A 27545-nucleotide genomic window follows, 5' to 3' on the forward strand; every position below is an offset into this window, starting at 1 on the left:
CTGTTACCACTTGCTGTGCCTCCTTTCTCTCTCACCTAAGTTTTACTTTCCCTTCCTAGAAAATGCAGGGATGGGCACCACCTCTCTGGACTCTTTCCACTCTATATTCTGTTTTGTCACTTTGCAAAGCTGGTTGCTCATGCTCTAGCTAAAGTGCTAACAGTTGATGTGTAGCTAATGGGATAATTAGCATGCTTTCCCATCTAAGAATTTTACCCAGTGACACCTCGAGAAGCCAAAGGAACATTCTCTGCCGAGCCTGGCACAGAGAAGGGGATACGAGAGGGTGATTTGGGTTGAAGGGTGCTTCCTGGGCCCTCCTATGTCTGCTAAGTGTCCTTAGACCCAGCCCCGGGTTATTAAATGGACAGGCACTGGATTCAACTGCAGAGGAAAGACAGGAATTAAAGCCCTTAGAACGTTTTTTGGGGTATCCTTTAACTTCCCCTTTGGGGGATGCAAAGGGGGGGATCAATAGATGTGCCACAAAAGGTCTGGGGGCTGCACGTGGGAAGAGACCCCAAGATTCACTCTCTACTACTCTGTGTTATTATCCTTGATTTCCTAGATTTATGCTGGAACAGAGTTCTGAATTTGGTCGTCCCAATACCACCTTCACAGTTACTGCCTTTTCAGTATCTCCTACCTATGTTATTATTTCAGAGTTTGTTCAATTGCAGCATGTGGGCCAAATATGATCCCAAGTCTGCCTTTGTAAATAAAGTTTTATTGGGACACAGCCAGTCCCAGCCATTTATAGTAGAGATGTATGGCCTGCAAAGTTAAAAATAATTGCTATCTGGCCCTTTACAGAAAAAGTTTCGTGACCTTTGATTTTACTTCATTAAAAAAAATCAACTTATGTTTTTGACTTAAATTTATTTTAAATTGAAATTTTTTTTTACCACTACCATAAACAGAAAATCAGAATTTCTAGCCTAAATGGAAGGAAATTAGAAAAATAGAGCCAAAGCAAAACAATGTTTTTCAATTCTACCTGGAGGCTGTTGCCTAACCAAACTTCTGAATTGAGGCCTTGTGCTCTTTCTTTAGGAGAAATATTATTCTTTTGTTCATTTGACAGGTATTTGTTGAGCACCTACTATGTGCCATGGCCCCCTCACCCCCTACTCCTTTAGGTCTGACTTATACATTCTGTTCCCCACAATATTTCATTTGAACACAAAGATAAAAGATTCTGAATCCTAAAAGGTTGAGACCAGGCATGGTGGCTCACATCTGTAATCCCAACACTTTGGGAGGCCAAGATGGGAGGATCACTTGAGCCCAGGAATTTAAGACCAGTCTGGGCAACAAAGTGAGACCCCATCTCTTTTAAGAAAAAAAAAAAGGTTGAAACCAACAAAATTAAGGGAAAATCCACTGGACCAGGAACTTGGTTCTCTTGACCAACATCTTGTGTTGTCTCCTGACCTGCCATGCGCCCTTGAGCAAGTCAAGTCCTCTCTGAGCTTGTTCCTTCCACATCAGACTTTCCAACTCGCCTGGACATACAGTCGCCTAGTGCTCCACCCTTTACTTCTAAAAATGATCATTCCCAGCCCCCTCCCCTGGAGATTCTGATTCAGTGGGTTTGGATGATGGACCCAGTGATGTAACATTTTAACGAACACTCCCCTCCCACCCAATCCAGCCAGGGGATTACCTCCATTGTATTAGGTGGGGAAAAAGTCTTTGTCGTTCCCTCCCTCATCTCTCCAGCTTCCCAGGATTTTTTTCAGCTCTGAGCACCCCCTCCCACCTGAGGCCTCCTCTCTCTGGTTAGGGGAGTCTGGAGTGCTGCCAGGGGAGGGGGCGACCATGTGGAGACTTATGCCGTGGGCTCCTGTCTTGCCCTCGGAACTGGCTGGTTGGAGAGGTGATTAGTACCCTTGAGAGGGGGAGCATTTAGAAACCATTTCAGGAAAAACAGAACAAAACATCTCCTTCCCTAATCTTTAGCCAAAAGCTGATTTGCCAGTTTTCTGGCCACAAAACCTGGGATCCACCCTAGAAGAAGGAGGCCCTGGAATAACAGTTTTCAAGCCCTAGGACTGGTGTCTAACAGGCATTTACAATCCTGGAGCAAGGAATGAGCTCAGGGAGCCTCAGCCTCCATGCTTCAGCACCAGGCTGAATAGGGCTGGGTTGAAGAGGATCCCATGGGCGCAGATGGACAGGATGAACTTATAACCTTGTATGGTCAGTGCTAGCTGCTTCTCCAGGAATCTTACAATCTGAGCTCTGACATTTCAGGTTCTAATTCACTTGCAGGACAATTCACTTGATCCAGGATAAGACCTGGGCATCCATTCTAGAATCTTCCAACTCCTTCAAGGACCACCCACTTTCCATGCTTAAAAGACACATCTTCAGAGAGACCTTCCCTGGCCCTGACTGTCCTTGGTCTTTCCCCTCCTTTTAACTCTGTGTCTATTCTGTCTGCTACAAATCCCTCTCTAAGTCTATTGTCTTACGACTTTTTTTTTTTTTTTTTTAGATGGAGTTTCACTCTTGTTGCCCTGGCTGGAGTACAATGGTGTAATCTTGGCTCACTGCAACCTCCGCCTCCCGGGTTCAAGTGATTCTCCTGCCTCAGCCTCCCAAGTAGTTGGGATTACAGGCATGCACCACCATGTCTGGCTAATTTTGTATTTTTAGTAGAGACGGGGTTTCTCCATGTTGGTCAGGCTGGTCTTGAACTCCCGACCTCATGTGAGCTGCCCGCCTTGGCCTCCCAAAGTGCTAGGATTACAGGCATGAACCACCGCGCCCGGCCACAACTTTTTTTATACTTTGTCACTTGGATCTTTTTTTCCTTCTTGAATTGTAGCTGACACAATTTGTAATTGAATGTTTGTTTGTTTGGGTATTTATTAATATCTCATAGCTCCCTCACTAGTCTGTTCCCTTCACTGAGTCAGGGACTATGTCATTTTCATTTATCACTGGGCCCCAGCACCGGGACAGAGTCTGGCCCTTGGGAGGCCCTCAAAAAATAGTTGTGGGATAAAGAAATAAGTACAACAGCACTTCTCAAACTTTAACACGCAGGTGATTCACCTAGAGATTCTGTGAAAATGTAGATTCTGAGCCACCAAGTCTGGGTGGGACCTCAGAGTCTGCATTTTTCACAAGTTCTCGGGGACGCTGATGCTGCTGGTCCATGGACCACACTTTAAGTAGCAATGTCCTACATAAAGTCTGTCCTTCTCAGTCAGCCACCTCACCATCGATGTCTCCCTCCCATTGCTCAATGCCTGGGGAGAGGTTTCAAGCTTTTCAGAAGCAAGGAAGGGGCTACTGAAACCTAAGAAAGGATTATAAAGAAGTACGAGAAAGGGCAAGGAGCACAGAATCAAAGATGCTCTGGAAGCTTAGCTGAGGACAGCACACACAGTAGAATTTCAAAGGCGTCACATCCCTACACTTCCCAGTTTTTCTGGTCCTGGAGGTTGAGCAAACACGGTCCCACTTTGTCTGCCCAGGATCTCTCCCAGGAGGGAGAGTGGCTGTTCCAGGGCTGGAAATGTTCGTCCTTATCTTACCAGCTCATCGTCATTCTCAATGCCAAGTTGACCATGCATATTCCAGCGGTTTACACACTTAGGCTGGTTGTTTCGGTGCTGTTTGTGCCACGGTGCCTTGGTAGCAAAATCTGAATCCTACCCTAGCCAAGGATTCACACAAAGCCCTCTCTAGCAACAGAGAGATGCAACTGAAGGTCAAGGTAGTTCAATTGAGTCAATGATGCTCTCCTGTGGGCCACCGCTGTGGGAATAGAAGGCGACTCTCCATCAGCCAAGGAAACCTTTCTCAATAGGATGTCAGCTCACCATCGTGCCGACGGTGTCAGAGGCTCCAACGTTAAATTTGATACTCAGTTACTATGGCCGCATTTGCTGAAAGGATTAAAGCAGTGTTTCTTAAAATGTGGTCCATTCATCACCTGTGTCAGAATCAGTTTGCAGGGAAGGGAGGCTTGTTAAATATGCAGATTCCTGGGCTTTCACCCCTGATCTACTATACCAGCACCTTAGGAAGTGGGGCCCAGAAATTTACATAGTTACTATGTTCCTCAGGTGACTCATAGGTGCATTCACCTTTCCAAATCTCTGGGCGCATGTATTTGCTTCCTCCTCCATCTGTGTAGTTTGTATTCCTTTTGTGTCAGCTCTATTGTGTCTGTGTCTTTGATGGTAAGCTGCCCTAAGCTTCCCTTTGGAAGCCAGACAGGTAAACACATGAAGGTTCATTTGTGACCAGGCTAGGATGGGAACCGCCCCTGCTCCTTGGTCTCTGGCCAACTAATCCATCATCAAAGTGGCAGCTCACATAGAAGCTGCCCAGCAAATTATTCCTTATTACCTGAGTTAGACCATCCTATCCCCAGAGTCCAGGGTGTCCCCAGCACTTCAAGAAACATATGCACCATCAGACACTGCAAGGCACCGAGCCAAGCCCTTCACATATGGCCCCCAGAGAAGTGGCCATTTCATCTGACCCCCAGACTCTTCAGTTCTATAAATAACATGATTTTCTCTAGACATCTCCCCCAAAAGAACCTCTGAGTCCCCTTTGGGTTATTCTTCTCCCAGACCCAGCATCATTCTGCAGTATGAATGAAACCTTGAATTTCAAGTTACTATCATTTCTCATCTTGTTATTTCTCCACCTGAGCCCACGCTTTCCCTCCCCAAACTTCTCCACACAGCAGTCAATCAGATCATGTTGTTACTGACTTAAAACCTTTGGCTGGGCACAGTGGCTCACCCCTGTAATCCCAGCCCTTTGGGAGGCTGAGGCGGGCAAATAATTTGAGGTCAGGAGTTCGAGACCAGCCTGGCCAATATGGAGAAACCCCGTCTCTACTAAAAATACAAAAATTAGCCAGGTGTGGCAGCAGGCACCTGTAATCCCAGCTACTCGGGAGGCTGAGGCAGGAGAATCATCTGAACCCAAAAGGCGGAGGTTGCAGTGAGCCGAGATCATGTCACTGCACTCCTGCCTGGGTGACAGAGTGAGACACTGTCTCAAAAAAAGGAAAAAAGGAAAAAGAAAAACCTTCAATGGTGCTCCATTGCTCCTAGAATGAATTCCCTGGCCTTACTATAGCCCGACCATCTTTCTAGCCTCATCCTCACTCTGGCCTTTCTAGCTACAATGGTTTCTTTCAGGCCCTCCTGCCTTTCATGTTCCCATCCACAAGGCCTTTGCATGAGCTGCCACCTCCACTTGGTGCTATCTCCCATTGCTTTCTGCCAACCAACTCCTACTTACCATTCGGGCCTCGGCCTAAGCTCCAGCACCCTTCCTCAGGGAAGCCCTCTTGATGTCTCTGCTTGGGTCAATCCCCTTACGCTAGATGTGCAGAGCACTGGGTTTCTCCTCCTTCATAGCACATTGTCACGCTGATACATTCACATTTAGTTGAGGGATTACTTAGTTGATTATAGTTAGGGCAATTGCACATCCCTGTCGCCCTGGGATTGTTCTAGGTGTGCTTACTGTCCCACTGCAATTACTCACAGCACCCTTTTCACTCTCAGAAGTGTCCTACTTTGGATGATACATGTTGTGGCCATCCTAATAGTAGTGCCCCCCACCAGACTGTAAACTTCATGAGGCATTGAGCTGTATTTGTTTCTGCTCATCACTGTAGTCCCAGTGCCTGGCTCAATGCCAGTAAGTAGGTGCTCAGTAAGTAGGTCCTCCAGAGAACCAGGCTGAGCATATATGGTCTTTCATGACCTAGCCTCGGAAGCCACGTACTTGCTTGCACCATATACTGTTGATTGACTGGACATCGATCAATGGGTCCAAAGCTCTCAATGGGCTGTCATAGAATTTGCAGACATTTTTAAAAACCACCACATATCCCTCAAGGATCTGTCTTTCAACCAATAAATATTTCATCACATATTTATTGGTTCTCATGCTCCTTCCTCTTGTATAATTTGTGTCCTGCACAAGGATTCCTAGCCAAGAGGTTAGAGGGTCAAATCCAGCCTACAGACTGTTCACCAAGCCATGTGCCTGGCTTAGGGCTGTGTCTGCCTAGAGGAAGGGGCATTTTTTTCCCCTTTGCACCAAGGTGCTATCTATTTGTCAAGCTATCTGCCCTGAGAGGTTACTATTTTCTAAATCACTGGCTCAGAAGAGGCACCTTTTTCTCATTTTCATATAGACACTGTAAAGACTAGTGGGGCTGGGTGCAGTGGCTCACACCTGTCATCCCAGCACTTTGGGAGGCCGAGGCAGGAGGATCATTTGAGCCCAGGAATTCGAGACCAGCCTGGGCAAAATAGTGAGACTTCATCTCTGCAAAAAATAAGAAAATTAGCCGAGCGCGGTGGCACACACCTGTAGTCCCAGCTACTCAGGTGACTGAGGCAGGAGGATCACTTGAGCCCAGGAGTTTGAGGCTGTGGTGAGCTATGATCTCACCACTGCATTCCAGCCTGAGCCACAGAGTGAGACCTCCATTTCTAATAATAATAATAATAATAAAATTTAAAAAATAATAAAAATTTAAAAGACTAATAGGAACACTGATTGTTCACCCACTATGTGAAGACATTGGTGGAAAAGCCACGGGTAAGATAGATGAAGCGTCTGCTCTTGGTAAGCTTGTGTTCTACTGGGGAATGAAGACAATAAGTAAGAAAGCACACGCTTGAAAAAATACAAATGAAATTACAGATTGGAAACAGCATTATGGAAGAAAAGCCCCTCACATGAGCATCTCCACTGTGCTGGTTGCTGACGGCAGAGGCTGGAGTCTGGAGGCTGAGGCTGCCTTATCTCGGACCCCCACCTCTCAGAGGACATCAAACAAGGGAGGAACCAACAAGAGCAAACAGACATAGCCTGTGTCCAAAAGGATTTTAATCCCACATTACGAGGGAGTTCCAGAATGTCAACGTATAAGGCCTTTAAGATCAAGAATCTCATTCATCCAGAATAGTTTACATACCTTGCTGCCAGGAGGAGAGAATGGGGAGGAATTCCTAGGCCTCCTCCCGCCACGTCATTCTTTGAATTTTGAACTGTTAGACCATGCATGGGGCAGTAGGGTAGAAATGGAAGGCATCCTTACTTCCCCAGATCCAAAGATTCATAAGGATGCGAGAGTCTGGCCAGAGTCCTAAGGCTGAAGTTGCCTGCAGGGCGGGTAGGCAACTGAGGTCACTCGGATTAGGAAGATATTTCCATGGTTTTATAGCCTAAGAGACACCTCACAAAAAGATACCCAGCAATCTTGGAAAAAACACATATCAGTATGAAGAAGGATAATGAGCAGAACTGACCAGGGTTGGTTAGTGAGTTCCATGAGATCAGGGGGTTTTGGGGACAAGTTGGTTCACTCATTGCTGTATTCCCAATGTCTCCAATAATGTCTGGCACACGGGAGATTCAAAATATGTATACATTGAGTAATTGGAAAAAATTTGGCAGAAGGGAAAGAAATTTTTTGTAAAATTAAAAAAATATATTTAGAAAAGTACAAGGATGGTGCAGTGGCTCACGCATGTAATCCTAGCACTTTGAGAGGCCGAGGTGTGGGGATTGCCTGAGCTCAGGAGTTCAAGACCAGCCTGAACAACATAGTGAAACCCCGTCTCTAACAAAAATGTAAAAATTAGGTGGGTGTGGTGGTGGGTGCCTGTAATCCCAGCTACTCTGGAGACTGAGGCACAAGAATTGCTTGAACCTGGGAGGTGGAGGTTGCAGTGACCCACGATCATGCCACTGCACTCCAGCCTGGGCAAACCAGCAGGATTCTGTGAAAGGAAAGGAAAGGAAATGGAAATGGAAAGGGAAAGGGAAAGGGAAAGGAAAGGAAAAGAAGGCCGGGCGCGGTGGCTCACGCCTGTAATCCCAGCACTTTGGGAGGCCGAGATGGGCGGATCACGAGGTCAGGAGATCGAGACCATCCTGGCTAACATGGTGAAACCCTGTCTCTACTAAAAATACAAAAAAAATTAGCTGGGTATGGTGGTGGGCGCCTGTAGTCCCAGCTACTGGGGAGGCTGAGGCAGGAGAATGGCATGAACCCGGGAGGCGGAGCTTGCAGTGAGCCGAGATGGCGCCACTGCACTCCAGCCTGGACGACAGAGCAAGACTCCGTCTCAAAAAAAAAAAAAAAAAAAAAGAGAGAAAAGAAAAGAAGAAAAGAAAAGAGAAAAGAAAAGAAGAAGGATGCTCTCATAGACTGAAGGATCGCTTTTATGACTGTACTTGAGATCCTGGAAAAATGACAGCCCACTCCTGGGACATTATTAACAACAGAGACATCTTTTTTTCTTCTTCTTTGCAGAACTTTTCAGTGCCAAACTGTTCTTTTCAGAAGACAGGCCTAGAGAGCTGGCCTCCATCCTCCTTGCCACTCTGGGGACACCTGGGGACTTTCTTCTGCGACTTGCCAAGAACATCCCATGAGCCGCCGGGTTCCAGACGTTTGGGTAGTGATGATTCTGGTGGTGGAGCACAACCCCCACCCCCTGCTTCCTGTTATCCTTTCTGACCATATTTCAGGGAAATTCAAATCTGGGAGGGCTGTGAGGCTCCATCCCTGTGGTGCCAAACCTCCTAATGAAAACAGAAGCAGAGTCAAGCAGCCAGATGTTTCTATAATGGGAAAAGCCCAGGCACAGCCACTTACCTTTGTTCTACTCACAGACATTTGCATTCATTTCATGTGATGGCTTTAGGAGACATGAAACAGCCTAAGACAGCATGGTTTGGGGCTGTTCCTCCAGAAGTTTGGAAATTCTGTGGTTGTTGCCTTTGGTGCTTAGTCAAACCCTCTTTGTCGTAAGTCAAATGGACACTATTTGTACTGTTCATTCTTATTGCATTTGCAGGATGTTTTATGACAGCAGTTTGTAGGTATTTCTGTGACAGAAATCAGAGACAAAAGGAAGCAGGAAAGGTCAGACTCAAAACGTATGGCTCTACCCTCTGACTCATGGGGAGAAGCTATGAGACCCGGAGCTCTGGGCTTTAAGTCAGACGATACTAAGGCTTGAAATCATTATCTCCATCCTTCCCCCAACCCAGTCTGTGGAGGTGGGCGACAGGGAGGAAATGGCCTCAAGAAAGCATGTTTCTCAGATCCCACTCAAGGAATTCCGATTTCCTGACTCTTCATACAGTAAGGACTTGGGGGCTACCTAACCATCTGTCTCACACCAAGATGGCAGCCAGCTGAGCCACACTTAGAAGTGCCTTTGTGGCCGGACATGGTGGCTCACGCCTGTAATCCCAGCACTTTGGGAGGCTGAGTTGGGTGGATCACCTGAGGTCAGGAGTTTGAGACCAGCCCGGCCAACGTGGTAAAACCCCATGTCTACTAAAAATACAAAAATTAGCCAGGCATGGTGGCAGGCACCTGTAATCCCAGCTACTCGGGAGGCTGAGGCAGGAGAATTGCTTGAACCCAGGAGGCTGAGATTTCAGTGAGCCGAGACTGTGCCATTGTACTCTAGCCTGGGCGAGAGAGCGAGACTCTATCTCAAAAAAAAAAAAAAAAAAAGAAGCAAGTCATTAGGTCCAGCCTACTCTCAAGGGGAGAAAATTACACAAAGGCATGAATACCAGGAGGCAGGGGCATGGGAGTCATCTTAGCAGCCTATGCACCAGTTTGTTTTCAGCTGAAACAGTCACTGAATGGAAGTTAGTAAAACCCCTGGCATCTGTTAAGATTCAGCTAACCCACCAACCAAAAGTGGGTTATGATGGTTGAATCACATTCATATTCAATCTATTCCCATCAGGCGTTTGTGGCTATTTGAAAAAAATCTTCATCCTTCTTAACAAGACTCCACGTTGTCTTCTCCATGACCTGTGCTGCTACAACATTGAGTTCTGTTTGACTTTCTTGAGGTTGGGGATCAGATTTGCACCCAGGCCTGGGCACTCCTTCTAAGAACAAGAAAGAGTGAACAGGATCCAGTTACAAGAGACTGCAGAACCCTAAAATGTTCAAGCCAGAAAAGACACAAGAGAGATCACTGCATAATCGATGATCTTCTATCCCACCCTGAACCGAGCCCCCATCCTCGGTGACTTTCAATACCTTCAAATACCTTCCTTACAGTTCTTTCTCTCTCTCCATATAGACCAGATAGTGCTGTGAAACAAACAACAATGAACCGCAGTGGCATGCAACAATTAGCATGCATTTCTCATTTACATGTCTGTGGTTTGGCTGGAGTAGCTCTGTGTCACTGACAGAAGTTCTGTAGGTCCTTTAGGGTAGCTCTACTCCACATGTCTTTCATTTTCTGGGACCACTAAGCTACCAGAGGAATACCATGCTCATGGAAATGGCAAAAGAGAGAGAGGGCAAATCCTACCACCCAGGCACCCTTCCATTCTTTGTGTGTGTCATCTTTGGTAATATCTCACTGGGCAAAGCAAGTCACATGGCCAAGCTCAAGATCAAGTTGAGGAATATACTCCTTCCACCATGAGGCTATGGCTAGAGTCGGGATGTATACTACTACTATAAGGGGCTGAAGGACTGGGACCAGAACTCAATCAAACACACTCTTACTTTTCCCCACACCAAGTTCATTATCGAAACACCAGAAGCAGGAATACAAGCAGGTATGGGGCAGGTTTCTGTCTCCCATCTTCCTAGAGGGACAGGAGTATATTTAAAGACAGAAAACAAAGAATAGCAAGTAGCAGGTGAATGGGACAGACAGGTTGGGCTCTGGAGAGGGTTTAGAAATAAGAGAGAGGAACAATTGGCCCGTTTTTTTCTCTGGGTCTTGGAGAGGGATCTTGGGGGTCTGGACAGGTTCTTTCCTGTTGGGACACACCCTATCAGCTGGTGGCTTGGGAGATAGTACAGGGAGGAGGCATCTCCTGGCTCTGAATCAGAGTGAGAACATGACACTCTTTTCCAATGATCTTGCAATAGTTCTGATAACAGGAAAAAGACTTCTCTGTGTTAGCATGCTTTTAACATCTTGCTGATCACTCCCACTGTTTTTTTTAAGAGACAGGGTCTTGCTATGTTGCCTAGGCTGCCTCGGAACTCTTAGGCTCGAGCAATCCTCCAACCTCAGCCTCCCAAGCAGCTGGGATTACCACTAAGCACCACCACACCTGGCTCCCTTTTTAATAGACCCTAAACCTCAGACTCACGGACTCTTTCAGGCAACAGTATCTGGCTACAATTCACTAACACTGTTTTATTTCAATAGTGTTTATATTCATAAGTTTGTCTTCTATTTTTGGCAGATGGCCCTGGTTTCCTGTTTACCATGGCAATATAGGGCTTTCTTTTCAAATAAACAAAATAAACGGAGTTAATTTAAAGAAAGCAAGTGAATACTAGTTCAGGTGGAAGGTGGACATGGCAAAAATTAGAGCTTGAGTGTGGTTAGCATTTGGTAAATAGTGATAGGGTGGAAAGAGGAGAATGGGGTTTGCTGCAGTAAGTCTGGGTTCAAATCCAAACGTTATCAATTGCATAGAACCTTTGGGTAAGTTACTGGTGTAGCTTCTCTGAGCCTTAGTTTCTTCACGGATAAAATGAGGGCAACTTGTTTTGCAGGGCTGCCATGTTCTATTGAAGATTATGTTTGTAAAGTAACCGGCACACACTAAGCCCTCAGCAAATGCAGAAACCTGCCTGCTCTGTCCCCTACCTGCCCTTTCCATTCTGGGAGACTTTGGGGTTTTCTCTGTCCTCCACATGGCCACAGGCAGGTAGGTGGGCCCTGCCTGGCCCTCCTCTATAGCAACCAGACCTCACTCTCCTCCCCTTTTATGGAGGAAGAGGACTCAGTTCCTATTAGTGCCTTCCTGTCCCCTCTCCAGCTCCACACACACACACACACACACACACACACAATTATACACACACAATTATCTTGGGGGATGAGAGTTTGGTTAACAATAGAATTAAAGGAGATTTGGCAGGCCAGACCCTAGGCCAACTTGAGAAGCTCAAGGCCTGGGGGAGGGGATGGCCCTTTAGAGGGGATCTCAAATCCCCCAAGGATCTCTGATTTAGACCCAGCAAGGCCCTCTCGTGACAGAGCTCCGCAGCAGCATTAAAAAAAGATGCTCAACAGAAAATATAAACATGGAGTCCAACCAGAGCACACGATTGCACAATAAATTAACATTTCTTAAAAGGGTTTCTCATTCTCTTGTCAGTGGCACAAGTCAATTGCCTTGTATTCTGGGGTATGTGCAAGTAACATGAACTTGTTACATTAAAAGTTTTTAAATATACTGTTACATGTTGTGACCCTGTTTTGGAATTTCTTCAATTTGTAAAAATACACTGACTCCCACTCCCTCCTTCCACACACATGATGGGGCTCAGGCGCCTCTGGTCTCCTCCCCTGTCCTCCCAAGAGCCCCTAGAGTAGATCAGCCCTCCCAGTCTCCAGATGGGGAAACTGAGGCTGGAAAGAAAGGTAGTTCCTTTGATGTCATTTCCAGGGACACTGACTTCCAGGACTGTGGGTTGAAAGGCTGTGGGGAGTGGTTTGTGTGCATGTGAGTATGTGTGTGTGTGTGTATTGGTGAGGGTAGTGAACGGGGGGGGGGGTCCTGGAAGAGTCTAAAGACTGGTTGCTGGGCATGTCACACCAAGGCCAGGACTCCAGGTGAGACGATAAAAATAACAATGGCTGACGTCTATGGAACAGGTACCATGAGCCAAGCACTGTGGACGTATTATCACCTTCAGACCTATAATCACTCCCATTTCCAGAAGAGGAAACTGAGGCAGGGGAGATTATGGACGAGCTCAGGAAGTTCATAAAAGGTCAGAGAAGGAGTACTAGAGCAGGGAGCCCGGATTCCAAAACTCCTTAGGGAAGAGGAAGAAAAGGGGGGAAGAGGAGAGGAAAGAGAACGAGAGGGATGTGGAAACCTGCAGAGAAGGCAAGCCCCTTGCTCCCGGGAGCCTCCCTTTCTCCCTCTTCCCCCGGGCCCGTGCCACCGGCTCCGCCCCAAACTTGGCCACAGAGCCGCAGGGAGGCGGGCGGGGACCGGGGGGCGCCAGGACGCTCCAGGGCTCGGCCTCCCTCCAGGGCCCTCTCCCTTCGCCGGCGGCCCCTCCCACTCGGCTCTCCCGGCTCCTGACGTCACGGCCCGGGAGGCGGGACTGGGAAGGAGGGGCCCCGCAGCCAAGAGGGTGGAGGGAGGGCGCGCAGTCCCGGCCCAGAGCTTCAAAACAGCACGGCGGCCTCGCCTCGCACCCCTGCCGGTCCGTCGGTCCAGCAGCCAGCGCAGCCGCCAGCGCCGGGTGAGTTGCGGGCGCGCCCAGGGCGTGGGGCGACATCGGGGGGGCCCCGGGATCGCGTACGCCGGGGCAGCAGGGACGCGACCCCTCCATTTACTGGACCGGGAGCAACCCCCGGAATTGGTGATAGTAACGGGAAGGCCGAGGTGCCACCCATGCCGCCGACCTGCAGTCTGCGCTACGCTCGCTCGGGCCCCCGAATTCCACTTCGCCACCCCGGGACAGCTTCCCACGCCTTTTGAGCCGAAGCGGGCGGGAAAAGTTTGGGGAGGAGTCAGGGCGCCTCCTCTCGACCCGCCGGACTCATACCCGGGGCTCTTGGAGTCCAGGGAGATCCCCAGGTCGCGTGAGGGACCCCCGAGCAGCGTCCCCAGCCTCGCCGCACGGGCAGGACTGGTGCGCCAGACCGGGCCAGCGGGTCCTCCTGGGCTGCGCACCCCTCTCGGCTCCCATCGCTGCTCCGTCGCGCCCCCGAGCGGCGAGAAGCGACTTCTTGGGGGGTCAGGAGCAGTGGAGAAGCCCGAAGGCGCTGCTGGGATGACACCTCTCCCTGCCAACTCTAGTAGGGCTTGGGGGGCTTTAAAGAGGCGAGACCACACCCATGGGTTACAGAGGGAGGGGAGGCTGCAGCTCGGGGTGTGGATTCTATGAGCTCAGCAAATCCAGAGACCTGAGCACGCTCCAGGGAGGTCTTTTAGGTGAAGGTGTGGGGCAGGACATGGGGACTCCGAAGACACCACAGGGCAAAGCTCTCCCTCCAGGCCACGGAGTCCAACCCCTGCCAGCTTCAGGTTTGAGGAAGGGAGCACTGCCCCTCCCAAGCTTTGGGTGGGTGTGTGTGGGTGTGTGTGTGTGTGTGCACCTTGATCTTAAAATTCAGCTGTGTCTAAGTAAGGCGCTTGGAGAGGGACTTAAGAAGCTTCCAGTTCAAATACAGCGTGATTCCACTTTTATGAGACACCTAGAATAGGCACATTTTAGAGACAGAAAGTAGAATGGTAGTTGCCAGGGGCTGGGGGTACCTGAGAACTGGGAGTTACTGTTTAATGGGACAGAGTTTTTGTTGGGGAGGATGAAAAAGTTTTGGGTATACATAGTGGCAATGGTTACACAGTATTGTGAACGTATTTAATGCCACTGAATTGTATACTTACCATCGGTTAAAATGATTGTTATGATGTTGTGCATATTTTATCATAGATTTTTTTTTTTAAAGCCACCTCTAGCCACCTCTGCACTCCAGTCTGAATCAGAGAGAAATCCAAGAAGCGACATACTATTGCTGGGCACCTCTTCCTGGAATTTGGCCTCCAGTTAAGAAAGCTTAAAGAGGACGAGGAAGGGAGGGGGTCCTGGTTTCCCAGGAGTCACACAAGGAGAAGGATGGCGACCTGGGCTGCTGGAGGTTTGCAGTTGGCTAGTGCTCGCCCTTCATCTCCATTTCTCCCTGGGAGCCTCACCCCTGAGCTGTTTCCAGCACACTCTCCTGTTGCAAGTGGGGAAACAGGCTAGAGATCTAAGTCAGTTTGCTCAAGGCCACTGAGCTGGTAAATGCAAAGAACTAGACCTTGAACCTCCATCTGCCTCCCAAGCCTTTCCCTTCTTTCCGCCTGGAGATGCCCTCCTGGTTTGCAGGGAATGAGGGGAGACCCTTCTGGGAAAAACAGGGTGTGGATGCCCACGGGGGCCTTGGCAGATGCCAAGACCACAGCCCAGGGAGAGGCATGGAGGTGGCAGGAAGGTGCAGAACCTGTTTTCCCACTGAGGATTTTTGGATCTCACCACCTCCATCCCGTGGGGAAGCAGGGAGTCGAGTAGGAGGCAGAGGGCTGGCCACATAGCTTGGAGCCTCCTCTGCTCCTCAAGTGGAGAGATTGAGGTGCGCCTGAAATCCAGAGAATGTGTTTGTGTTGGAAACACGGAGTTGACCAGCTGAGTGGGTGAGGGCAGGGCCAGGCGGAAACGTCCCTGTGAGGAGGGTGAGGCTTGGGGCTGACACTGCCCCACCCCGGGCGGGAGGAGGGGGTGCACCCGCTCTGCCTGGCACCACCCCAAATTAGGGTCTAGCTAATGAGGGGCTAAAAGGGCTTGGTGGCATTTTATTGTGGCTATGGAACACATCCATTTAGCAACCCGTGCCTGCTTCTCCACCCCCACCCCAGTAATGGCACTTAAATCCTTTCTTCCTGGAACGGAAGTGAATGTTTCACCTCAGTTTCTTTCCTCTGCCTTTCACATAATATCTTCATAGTAGGAGCTAAAACCACATGCATGTGTGCACAGACACCTCATTTTCCAGCAACAGGTAATTCACAGGGAGGATCAACCAGCCCATTTTTCACCCTAGGCGTAGAGTAACACTCCTGCCCTCGCCTCTGCTGTACAGCCTTCTAGGTCGGTGGAGGGCACAGCAAAGGCCACTTCTTTGTCATAGTAAACTGCGCCACACGGGACCAGGAGGGGAAGTCTGTCGAGGTGAAAGTATATAAATGTCTTTCCAGGCTAGATGGGCTGGCGCTGGACTGCTGGCTGCTTGGCGAGGTTTGTTTGGGAAGCAGGAGTCCAGCTACTCTCCTTTTGCGGGGAGCCGGGGAGTCAGATAATTGTGTGTGTGTGTGTGTGTGTGTGTGTGTGTGTGAACATTTGGCTGCTTCCCAGCTCTGTAGCCAAGTGGGGACTCTGACACGGGCTACAGGGGCTAAAGTGGGGATGCGGCGGGTCTCTCCAGCCATGGGAGTTCCAGACGGGAAGAGGTGACATTACTTACCCAAAGGTGGGATGGGGCCCCAGGCACTGGGATTGAGGAGGCAGAGCTCTCCCAGAGGAGAGAGTTAAAGGCCAGCCTCGGGATGCCTGTGCAGGAGGAGGGTGTGTGTGTGTGTGTGTCGGGATGTCTCAGGAGGGCAGGTGATTGGCAGCTGCAGCTGGAATGAAGGAAGAGGGCAGTTGGCATCATAGAAAGGACTGGAGGCCTGACTCTTGGACAGTGGCCTCAGCATGTGCAGGGAAGGAATGGGGATTGGTGTGGTGGTGGCAGGAAGAGGAGTCTCCCTTTCTCACCCCAGGAGTGGTGAAGTCTGACTCCCTGCAGAAGTTAGCCAAAGAGTGCAATTTCGGCAGCACTGTGGCAGGAATCGGATGCATCTGGCTCTTGTTAGGGACAGGCCAGGGGGGAGTCTAAAAATATCAGAGGCAGAGCTGCCACCCAGCGAGAGTGCCGGGCTGGTAACCTGACACCTGGGCGGAGGCTGGTGGTGGTGAGGAGGGCACCCGTCCTGCTTTGCTTCAGAGGTACTCATGCTCCTCCAGGTGCCTGAAAGGGTGAGCGCTCACTGCATTCAGGACAGCCCTGGGCTAAGACTGGGGAATTTCAGGGCATAAGGACCTTAGAAAGTCCCAAGATGACACTGACAGCTAGGGACACTCAGAGAGGTGGAGTGACTTGCCCAGGTCACACAGCAATTTGGTAGCCGACCCAGGACTGGATCTAGGTCACAGCTGAGGGGAGTTTGGTGGGATTCCAGGCCCAGGTCCCCAGGGCCTGGGACCCTTATAGCACGTGTCATCTGTCCAGGATGCTGGATTTCCGTGCTCCCATGCTGATGGGACAATGGTGAGCAAGAGCCCTGCTCAGGCAGTAGGTCACTTCCCATTGAGCACTGGGTTGTTCCCGGGCAAAGCTGTTGAACCCTGGGAATGCTGGCCCATCTTGGGGCAGGATATGGGGAGGAAGGAGGCTGGAGGAGAACTGGCCGAATAAGTCCCTCCCTCCTTCCTGTGCAGAGACACTGTTGGTTTTGTTCATGCAGTATCTCCGGTGCTTAATGAGTAGTTGTTAAAGTGAATAATTGAATTCCTGGGGCCCTCATCTTCCTTGGCAAGCTGGGCTTCTGTTGATGTAAAAGGGACTGAGGATGAAGAAGAGACATCAGTTTCTGCTCTTTAGGGACAGGCTAGATGACATCAGCTTCTAGAAGCTTCCTGGAACTCTGGGTCCAGAGCTGAGGGAGGGGTCACCAGGGTGATATCTGACATCAGGATTGTCCTGAGAAATCTAGGGTGCAAAATAGCCATCACCATGCAGGATGTAAAGACAGACAAGCCAAGCCCCTCAGTGCAGACCGCTCGTAGTCTCATAGTCTAAGATCAAGCAAGGTTTTCCCAATAGCAAAGTCGTGTGCTTTGAAGATTTCTCTTTCTGACGACCTGATCACAAACTTCTCTGAACTGTCTTTCCTCAAAATGCAATGAATTTAAAGAATTTGCAGTGAATAAATAAGACCCAAAGTTTTTTTGTTGATCTTATGAATGTTTTCCAAAACGTGTTACCGCTGGTGGCACACAAGATAATTCTCAAAGTCCCATGGCATAAACACAGAAAAGAATAATTATGTCTTCTTCTTGATTGGTATTGGGGGAAAAAATGTAAGTAGCACACAAACCCATGGTTTCACAGATACTTCTGCTTAGGTTGAAACAAAAGTTGATGCTGTAAACTTTAAAACAGTTTAAGATACTCAAAGAATTTAGTTAATAAGCACAGTGGTCCTTGCATTTGGCAAAAATCTGAGTACTAGAGTGCCTGCTTTTTGGGACATGGTTTTATAAGAGGGGCTGGGATGGACTTGTCACACTTTTTTGAAACACGACTCATCCTGAAAGATTATCTGAGAGCTCCCAAACCAAGCCCCTCTTTTGCAAAGAGGCCCCTATGTTCAGCTTCAGACCGAGACCTGCCACTTAACTTCCAAGGGAGTCCCTTCATTTTTAATGAGGGTGATGATTCCCCTCTGATGACCTTCGCCAGTCGTCTGAGGATCAGAGGAGATGATATATTGATGCACATGGAAGTGGCTTGATTTGTTTGTGGTTTGCTTGAAGCAAAGGAAGGCTGAGGGAGAGCTTGGCTTCCTTACTTTAATCTTGATGGGTTATTATTAAGCAACTCTGTGCAATGAGCTGCTGCAGGCTTTGGCAATACAATGGGAAATTTCCCTGTCTTCAGAGGAGGTTATCATCTAGCGTTGGGGGTGACAAGTCCAAGAATGCAAGCTCCAGGAGCAGGGCCATAAGATGTGGTTTCAGGGAAGCCCACCATATGTGGTGTGCAAAGGTTTCCTCAAGCTCGTAGTGTTGGAGATGGGCTTGGGAGGATATTTGAAATTCCCCAAGCAGTGATGGTTCCAGAAAGGTCAGGCAACAAGGAACAGTGAGAGAGTAGGCAGAGGTTAGCTGGATCTGGTGGCGCACACCTATATTCCCAGCTACTCGGGAGGCTGGGGCGGGAGGATTGCTTGAACCCAGGGCTTTGAGGCTGACACTTTGAGGATGCAGTGAGCTATGATTGTTCCACATACTCCAGCCTGGGAGACAGAGTGAAACCCATCTCTTAAATTAAAAAAATATATATATATATGGGCTGGGCGCGGTGGCTCACGCCTGCAATCCCAGCAGTTTGGGAGGTCAAGGTGGGCGGATCATGAGGTCAGGAGCTCGAGACCATCCTGGCTAACACGGTGAAACCCTGTCTCTACTAAAAATACAAAAAAATTAGCCAGGCATGGTGGCACGCACCTGTAGTCCCAGCTACGCAGGAGGCTGAGGCAGGAGAATGGTGTGAACCCAGGAGACAGAGCTTGCAGTGAGCCGAGATTGCGCCACTGCACTCCAGCCTGGGTGACAGAAAAAAAAAAAAAGTATAATTAAAAAAAAAAATGTATAATGTTTAAAAAGAAAAGGCAGAGATTGTGAGCAGGGACCCTGCTGGAGGAGAAGTGGGTGCCTGGTTTGTCTTCAGTGCTGGGTACATGAAGGGAGGGAGATGGAGCAGGGCGGGATGAGTGGGGCCACAGTGTGGAGCCAGCTTCCCTTCCACATCCCCAAGAACCTGGCTAAGGAGGTAGGCGTGAGGATACTTATGGAGCATTATTGGAATAGAATATCCAATGATAGGTAAGAAACAGAGAAAAGGAAAAGTGGAAGCAACTTACATATCCATCAGCCATTTTGCAGAATGTTTTACAGCAGTTAAAAAGAACAAGGGGCCGTGCGCGGTAGCTCACGCCTCTAATCCCAGCCCTTTGGGAGACCAAGGCAGGCGGATCACTTGAGTTCAGGAATTCAGGATCAGCCTGGTCAATCTAGTGAAAACCCATCTCTACCAAAAATACAAAAATTAGTTGGGCGTGGTGGTGTGCGCCTGTAATCCCAGCTACTTGGGAGGCTGAGGCACAAGAATGGCTTGAACCTGGGAGATGGGGGTGGCAGAGAGCTGAGATCGTGCCACTGCACTCCAGCCTGGGTGACAGAGTAAGATTCTGTCTCAAAAAAAAAAACAGAAAACAAGGTTTATCCCTTGTACCCATACGGAAAGTGCTTTATGGCATTACTGAGTTTAAAAAAAGAACAACCAGGAGAAGTATATGTGGGAAAATGTAATATTCATATAAACATAAATAGAAATTCTTGTTGTATTTTCTGTGGCCTCACATGTTTATATGAGGAACAATGTGTGGAAGGAGACTTCTGAGTAGGTCTGTGTGGTTGTCTCTGATGGGAGGGGAGGGAAGGAACTGGATTGAAAGGATACAATCTTATCTCAAGTCTTATCTGTAACCAAGGGAGTATCTTCATGAATTACCGACTTCAATAATAATGCACTCATTTTCCCTGAGCTTGAAAGCACTGGAGGTTGTGCAGGTGTGAGGATGGGGAGAGATGATGCGTTTGGCTGTGGGGGGGGCGGTCAGAGACTCTGTGGATAGACCAGTTAGGGACTGTTTTGGAAATCCAGAGACAAGGAAATGGTGACCAATCTGAGCAGGTGTTGTCCAGTGCCCATGAAGCATCCCCCTTGGAACATCACATTGCAGATACCAGTGAACATAATGTGTTTCCAGTCTGCTTGCTGTTCACGGGGGTTAACCGTGGCCAGGTGTGGTGGCTCAGGCCTGTGGTTTTAGAACTTTGGGAGGCTTAGGCAGGAGGATTGCTTGAGCACAGGAGTTTGAGACCAGCCTGGGCAACATAATGAGACCCTGTTTCTACAAAAAAATAGAAAAATGAGCCAGGCATGGTGACACGGACTTGTAGTCCCAGCTGCTCTGAAGGCTGAGGTGGGAGGATCGCTTGAGCGCAGGAGTTTGAGGCTGCAATGAGCTGAGATTGTGCCACTGCCCTCTAGTCTGGGTGACAGAGCAAGACTCCATCTCTTAAAAAAAAACAAGAACAAAAACAAAAAAACTAACAAACCCATGCTGACCACGCCCTTCCACTGTGAAGCGAAGGGTTCTGTTTCTCTCCTAGAACTGATGGCGGAGAAGCTTTGGGGTCCCACTTGTCTTATAGTGGACATTTGTCTTTGGAGTGGGGATGGGAGCTTCTCTAACTCATCACAGTGTTCCAGCCTTGAGGTCCTCATCTGTCCCAGAATGAGTGCTTCGTAATTGTGGCATGAATAAAATGGTGTCTGCTGCAGGGTGACAGGTGCATTCTGAAGACAGTAGGCAGATGCCAGTGGCATCAGAGAATTGGATTGTGGGGTGCTGCAGGGGGCTGTGTACAGACATGTGGAGGGTCGAGGGGGTGCTGTTTGCAAACTGACTCCCAGGCTGTGACATTTTTTTCCGCAGATAATCCTTAATTCCTGAACTTGGGAGTTCTGTGACAGGTCATCTGTGCTGATTTATTCCTCATGTGTTCCTTCTAACATTTATTGGCCTCGTACTATGTGCCGGGCAGTGAACAAAAATAGACTCGGCCCCTGTAATGGAATTTATCTAGCAGTGGATGGAAGATCATCTATGGGAGGGTCAAGAGAAACCCAAATTTTTTTTTTTTCTTTTGAGACAGGATCTCGCTGGATCACCCAGGCTGGAGTACAGTGGTGCCATCATAGCTCATAGCAGCCTCGATCACCCAGGCTTAAGTGATCCTCTGTCCTCAGCCTCCCAAAGTGCTGGGATTACAGGCATGAACCTCTATGCCCAACTGAAACCCAAATCTTTTTTTTTTTTTTTTTTTTTNGCGGGCTTAAGTGATCCTCTGTCCTCAGCCTCCCAAAGTGCTGGGATTACAGGCGTGAACCACTGTGCCCAACTGAAACCCAAATCTTTTCAGGGTCTTTGCCCTTGTCTGTCTAGGGTATAGAAGAAAACTGAAAAATCCCCTCTGTTTCCCGCTCCCTTATTTACTTTTCTGAATATATTCAGATCATGAGATGATACGATCTTTTGAGTAAAATGTGGCAAGCTAGCCTTGAATCCTCTCTCTTATTAATGCGGAAAGTGTCTTGAAATTCAGATGAATGGTCATGAGCCCTAAAGCCCAGGGCCTAGAGCACAGGAGAGGCTGAGAGCAGTGGACCAGGCTGGTCTTTGAGCCACCAGTGGTGGCCTCTCAGTATACACCACCACCACCCTTCACTGGCTTACAGTGGAAGCCTGGAACAGTCCTCTGTCTCTTCATGCAAACCTTCAGTCCTTCTGGAATCCATCCCCTCTCTTCAGCTCAGTGGTTTCTATCTTGGCCCAGACCACTGCCATCTTTTGCCTTGACAATTGCACAAGCTCCATGACCTCTGTCCCCGCAGCCACTCTGGCCTTGAGGTCCATTTCCCGTATGCATCCAGAAGGATCTGATAGAGACACAAAGCTGACCAAGTCACTCTTACCCTGCCCCACTTAAAATTCTTCAGTAGTTTCAGCTGTTCCTAAGCAAAAACCAGGCCTTACATGATCTAACTTAGAGGGCCTTGGCTGGCTGCCCCTCAGACTCTCCTGGGCAATCTGGATAGAATGCCAATTTCCAGTCCCCACCTGAGAGCGATGATATCAGAATCTCTGGAGGCAGGGGCCAGGGCACAGGGGGTTTAAGGTGCCCCGGGGCAGTTGGTGGTGGGACGTACTGGTCTAACCCCTTCTCTGGACTCATGACTCTCCCCTGTTGCTTTCTACTCTAGCCCAGTGTTTTTCCTTAGTTCCTGCAACTCTTTTTTTTTTTTTTTTTTTAATTTGAGACAGAGTCTTGCTCTGTTGCCAGGCTGGAGTGCAGTGGTGCAATCTCAGCTCACTGCAGCCTCCGACTCCCTGGTTCAAGCGATTCTCCTGCCTCAGCCTCCCAAGTAGCTGGAACTACAGGCGCATGCCACCATGCCCGGCTAATTTTGGTATTTTTAGTAGAGGCAGGGCTTCACCATGTTGGCCAGGCTGGTCTCTATCTCTTGACCTCATGATCCACCCACCTCAGCCTCCCAAAGTGCTGGCATTACAGGCATGAGCCACCGGGCCCGGCCATTTCCTGCATCTCTTAATCCTCTCTCACCACTGCTTCTACCTGCTCTTTCCCTTGTCCTTTTTCTTCCATGTTCCCTTCTTCTCTCTGTCCAGCTAATTCTCTTTATCTTTTAAGACCTTTAAGACTCATACCAGGCCAGGCATGGTAGCTTATGCCTATAATCCCAGCACTTTGGGAGGCCGAGGCAGAAGGATCACTTCAGGCGAGGAGTTTGAGACCAACCTGGGCAAGATAGTGAGACCCCATCTGTACAAAAAATAAAATAAAAATTAGCCAACCAGCCGCAGTGGCTCATGCCTGTAATCCCAGCACTTTGGGAGGCCGAGGTGGGTGGATCACTTGAGGTTAGGGGTTCGAGACCAGCCTGGCCAATGAAGAAACCCTGTTTCTACTAAAAATACAAAAATAAGCTGGGTGTGGTGGCGCATGGCTGTAGTCCCAGCTACTCAGGAGGCTGAGGCAGGAGAATTGCTTGAACTCAAGAGGCAGAGGTTACAGTGAGTTGAGATCACGCCACTGCACTTAAGCTCTGGGTGACAGGGCAAGACTCTGTCTCAAAAATAAAATGAAATAAAAATTAGCCAGGTGTTGTGGTGTGCACCTGTAGTCCTAGGTACTCCAGAGGCTAAGGCGGGAGGATCGCTTGAGGCTAGGAATTCAAGGCTACAGTGAGCTGTGATTGTACCACTGCACTCTAGCCTGGGTGACAGAGTGAGACTCCGTCTTTAAAAAAAAAAAAAAAAAGACTCACATTTTTTCAGGGATGCTTTCTAGCCGTAAGTTAAGTCAGATTTTCTCCTCTGCCATTAGTTCTGATGGTATTTGTTTAAGCCCAGCAAGGGCTGGCAGGCACTGGGACCATCGATTCCTATCCAGTAGTTCACCAGGGCACCCCAGTAACCATCATAATGTATCCCTAGCGTCTCAGCGGACCCAGGGGAGAAGTGGGAGAAGGGAGACCCCGAGCGTTGGGTGAGCATTGAGCTGGAGGCTGCAGGGGCAGGGGGTTTGGAAGCTCTGACAAGTCACTAGGGTCAGGGCAGCTGCTCCCTCTCCCTCCTGCAGTTGGCTCTGTCTGGAGCCACATCAGGCCCGAGTGGCATGATCAGCATCCGTTTATACCAGTGTGACACGGGGTCACATTCTTCCCAGACCAGAGCCTGAGAGAGGCTTAATCATCGACACACCCTGAGTGGGGTCTGCACGCCCGCAAGCATTTGGAAATGACTGCTGTAGCATAGAGGCGATGTTAAACAGTGTATTATGCTCGTGTTCATTTCGGTATATTACTTAAATGTCTCTTGGCAAGTGATGCTGATTTTCCATTTACAGTGTAATGCATGTTTAAAAAATGAATCGGGCTGGGTGTGGTGGCTCATGCCTGTAAACCCAGCACTTTGGGAGGTTGAGGTGGGAGGATCACTTGAGCCCAGGAGTTCAAGACCAGCCTGGGAAACCTAGGGAGACCCCCATCTCTACAAAAAATTAAAAAATTATCCAGGTGTGGTGGCATGCATCTGTAGGAGGCTGAGGCAAAAGGATCACCTGAGCGCAGGAGGTCAAGGCTGCAGCAAGCTGGGATCATGCCACTGCACTCCAGCCTGGGCAACAGAGTGAGATCCTGTTTTAAAAACAAAAAACGAAACAGAATAAATATTTTAAAAATGAATCAATTTAAGCTTAATGTGTTTTAAGGAAAACTGTGAGTAATGAGTAGAACAGGTGGTGCACCCACAGAAATGGTCACAGTGGGGGCCCACCCAGGTCCCATTTGCTGAATCATGTACCCATCACCTCCGGCTGTCATGGGTGTGGGCTTCAAATGACTTTCTTCTCGGTTTCACCCAAGAGTATCCCTTAGAAAATCCCTAGCACAGCTGGGCGTGGTGGCTCACGCCTGTGATCCCAGCACTTTGGGGGGCCAAGGTGGGTGGATCACCTGAGGTCAGGAGTTCTAGACCAGCCTAGCCAACATGGTGAAAACCCATCTCTACTAAAAATACAAAAAATTAGCTGGGCGTGGTGGCAGGCACATGTAATCCCAGCTACTCAGGAGGCTGAGGCAGGAGAATTGCTTGAACCCGGGAGACAGAGGTTGCAATGAGCCGAGATTGCGCCATTGTACTCCAGCCTGGGTGACAAGAGTGAAACTCCATCTCAAAAAAAAAAAAAAAAAAGAAGAAAAGAAAATCCTAGCACAGGAATCTGCACCCCAGCCTTTGCTTCTAGGTAACCGGACCTAAGGCGGTGATGCTTAGGGAATGCGGCTTTAATCTAATCATCCTCTTGGTTTGTGTCGGAGGAACTGTGGCCCAGTGAGCAGGTGCCATTTGCCCCAGGTTACCCTGTGACTCCCTGGCAGGGCCCGTTGGAGGCAACAAAAGCTAAAGGAAGATGCACCAATGACTTTTCTTCACTCGCTGGTGTGTTAGTGGGACCAGGTTTACCACTCTAGCAGCAGGGTCTTGGCGTTGGGAAAATAAGTCTGTTCTCTTTCCCAGGAGGCATCGTGAAAAAAGGATTTGGTTCTCTCTCTGGAACCAAGCAATCTGAGAGGCACCTGTGGATACACTTGTACATATATTATATATATATATATGTGTGTATAAGCTATACTTGACCTCAATTCACCAGGAACATGAGGCAGCTGGTGCTTTGAATGTTTTCATTTAAGGGCCAAGGGAAGTGGTTTGCAAACCTTGCTGTTTATTGGAATCACTGGGCATCTTTTAGCATCTATTGGTGGGGGCTGTCCCCAGAGGTTCGGATTTAATTGGTTTAGCGTAAAGCCCCAATGCTGTGCCCTTCTACTTCCTACAGCCTGATTTCTCTGCAGCCCTGGTATTGCTATAAATTGATCACGTCTAAGCCTTTGCTGTGTTCTCTGTGTCTATCTTCCTTTATTCCATAGCTCTGGCCTTCCTGAGGCAAGATGGTGGGGAAGGGTATGACTGTTCCACTCCCAGCTCTGCCACTTACTGGGTGTGTGACCTTTGACAAGGTACCTAACCTTGCTACCCCTCCGTTTTCTCATCTATAAAAGGGGGGTTGCAATGAACTCAAGCAGACAGTATTCTGGTGGAGACTAGCTTGAACGCCTCAATTCTTCCGTTTCCCCCTTGCTGTTGTGGTATTTCATGCTGCACACAGCGGGAGTCCGTGTACAACCCTGGTAGGATATAAATCAAGGAGAGCTTTGGTTTGCTGTATGAGGGTGTTAGGGCCCTGGCAGTCCTCTTTGGGGAAACCCAAGTCTCTCCACTTTGCCTTTTCCTCAGAAGGTCTTAGGGCTCCTGGAGAACCAGTGTCCCGTCCTGCTAGAGCCCCACTTTGGACTTGACCCTCCACACCTGGCCTTACCTTGAGTTTCCTGGCCCTCCCTGGGCTGTGGACCAAATGCCTGGCTCTCCCACCCTCGTGTGTTCCAGAGCCTGGTCTGAGCCCCTACTCACCGTGCCTCAAGCATCCTCATTGTGTTTTTACCACAGTTTCCAAGCAGATCATGAGCCATGGAATTATTCATGCTCCCTGCCCTCAGAGGATAGTCAGAGAGCTGGAGGCCGTGGGAAGAGAATGCTACACCGTCATCTCGAGGCTTGAGGCTTCTTGACGAGACCTGGCATGGGGAGGAGAGCGCTCCTGAAAACAGCATTCCTCGCTCCACTGATAATGACTTCAGTATCTGCTGTGGGCCAGGCACTGTGCTGGGCACCGGGACAGAGCAGTGATGAGACAGACATAAGTCCCTGCCCGCTGGGAGCTTCCACTCCAGAGAGGCAAGACAGAAAAAAGAAGTGCACAGAGATGAATAAGAAAATAGCATGTAATGTTTAGTGATTCAGGAGCTGAAGGCAGGCAGGTCACATAGACCAGAGAAGTCGGGGAGGCTTCTCTGCTGACTGAGGAGTTGGGGCTGAATGAAGAGAAGAAGTCAGTTACATCAAGATCTAAGAACGTTCCAGAAAGAGGGATCTGCACATGCAAAGGTCCCACTACTCTGAGGGGTAGGAGGTGAGCTTGGTTTGTTGGGAAAAAAGAAGGGGCACTGATTTGAGGCATGAAACCAACCTCACAGTTTTTTTTAGCTCTCTGTGAGGATCCGGACCCTGTGGTCCATGTCTTTCTGTCCTCCCATAGTGCCTGCAAAGAGCCTTGCATGCTCCGTGTACTCAGCAAACACCCTGATGGACAGGTAGCCACCTGGGAAAATGGGGACGCATATGCCCCACCTCTTGGGGCATTCAGAGAAGTGGAGAACTGGCTTCCTGGTTGGAGACCACTGAAGACAGACCTGGAATCAATGGAAGAGAGATCCCTGTTTAATGCTGTCCCAGGCCCTGGAGGGTAGCTGATCAGTTGCTGCTGTGGCGTGGTCTGAGGGTTGAGAGGCTTCCCAGCCCAGACCAGCCCTTTCCAACTCAAGACCCTGGCTCCTGACCCATGGTTTCCACCCTCCCTCCCACAGCAGAGGCAACAGAGACTGTCCTTCTTGCATTAGACCCGGGGGACAGAGGCCTTTAAATACCAGCTTCCAGTGAACTCAGAATTTCCTGGTTTTTAAAAACTTTGTTTAAGGAGGGTTTTTGTTTTTGTTTTTGTTTTTTTTGACAGGGTCTTGCTCTGTTGCCCAGGCTGGAGTACAGTGGCTCAATCATAGCTCACTGCAGCCTCAAACTCCTGGGTTCATGCAACCCTTCTCCCTCCGCCTCCTGAGTCTCTGGGACTCCAGGTGTGTGCCACCACACCTGACTAATTTTTTGATTTTGTAGAGATGGGATCTTGCTCTGTTGCCTGGGGTGATCTCAAACTTCTGGCTTCAAGCTATCCCCCCACCTCCGCCTCCCAAAGTGTTGGGATTATAGGTGTGAGCCACTGTACCTGGCCTGTTTAAGGAGTTTTTGAAAGCGTACTATTCGTTGTATTTTCGTGTATTCACAGATATATGCGACTATCACCACAGACAATTTTAGAA

General features: G+C 49.0%; 1 protein-coding gene across 1 annotated transcript in view; it reads left to right on the plus strand.

Annotated features, from left to right (window-relative positions):
• The first annotated feature begins 13116 nt into the window (after positions 1-13116).
• The window catches only part of EMP2 (epithelial membrane protein 2), a 48698-nt gene continuing 34269 nt past the window's right edge, over positions 13117-27545 (plus strand). The window contains exon 1 of the mRNA XM_025370767.1: positions 13117-13282. The gene's annotated coding sequence lies outside the window, so the exon portion shown is untranslated. The remainder of the gene's footprint in view (positions 13283-27545) is intronic.

The sequence above is a fragment of the Theropithecus gelada genome, chromosome 20 (assembly GCF_003255815.1).
Source record: "Theropithecus gelada isolate Dixy chromosome 20, Tgel_1.0, whole genome shotgun sequence".
Classification (NCBI taxonomy): domain Eukaryota; kingdom Metazoa; phylum Chordata; class Mammalia; order Primates; family Cercopithecidae; genus Theropithecus; species Theropithecus gelada.